The 639-nt window shown below is 66.7% G+C and overlaps 1 protein-coding gene across 1 annotated transcript in view; it reads right to left on the bottom strand.

Annotated features, from left to right (window-relative positions):
* Window positions 1–639, bottom strand: part of WHSC1 (Wolf-Hirschhorn syndrome candidate 1) — a 42490-nt gene that overhangs the window by 39292 nt on the left and 2559 nt on the right. The gene's annotated exons all lie outside the window — the stretch shown is intronic.

Raw genomic sequence — 639 nt, 5'->3', positions numbered from 1 at the left:
CTAGACCAGGTGCAGGCAGGCACCCGTCCCAGCGGAGGCCGTCCACCCGGCATGCCCTGACGCTGAGAGGTGCGCAGGAGGCCAGGGGACACCACGGGGCACCCGGCAGTTCTCCGGGGACACCTGGACCCTCGTGCGCCTGTCTGACGTCACCACTTGGGGGCTGCTACTGGCAAATGCTGGCAAGGGTCAAGACGCTCTCCTCGTGGGAGAGGGAGAGGTCACGGCAGGAGCGAGCCCGCGAAGGCGCACCTTTGAGCTTGGTGTAGCTGTGCAGGAGCGGGTCGGCGGCCACCATGCAGGGCCACCAGGGGTAGCCCGACACCTTGGCCCACACCAGGTCGCCCACGCCGTATCTCAGCAGCTGGTCTGGGTCTCTGCTGGGGCCGGGGCTGGGGCCGGGCTCTTTCTTAGCTGGAATCTGAACATGAACAAAAGACATCCACCCCTCAGTCCCGCCTTCCGGCCACAGAACACGGAGGGTAACCAGCTGGAGGCTCCACACCGCCTCCCTCCTTCCCCTCAACACTGCTTTCAAATCGCAGCCCTGGCATCACCCTCGGAATCGTGCATCTCGCGCCCTCAGCTGAGGGGCTGCCCACACTGCGCGGCCACGGGCGGCGTCCTCATGGGCTTCCC

Source organism: Myotis davidii, unplaced genomic scaffold (assembly GCF_000327345.1).
Source record: "Myotis davidii unplaced genomic scaffold, ASM32734v1 scaffold693, whole genome shotgun sequence".
Lineage (NCBI taxonomy): Eukaryota > Metazoa > Chordata > Mammalia > Chiroptera > Vespertilionidae > Myotis > Myotis davidii.
This window is presented reverse-complemented; position numbering and strand designations above follow the sequence as displayed.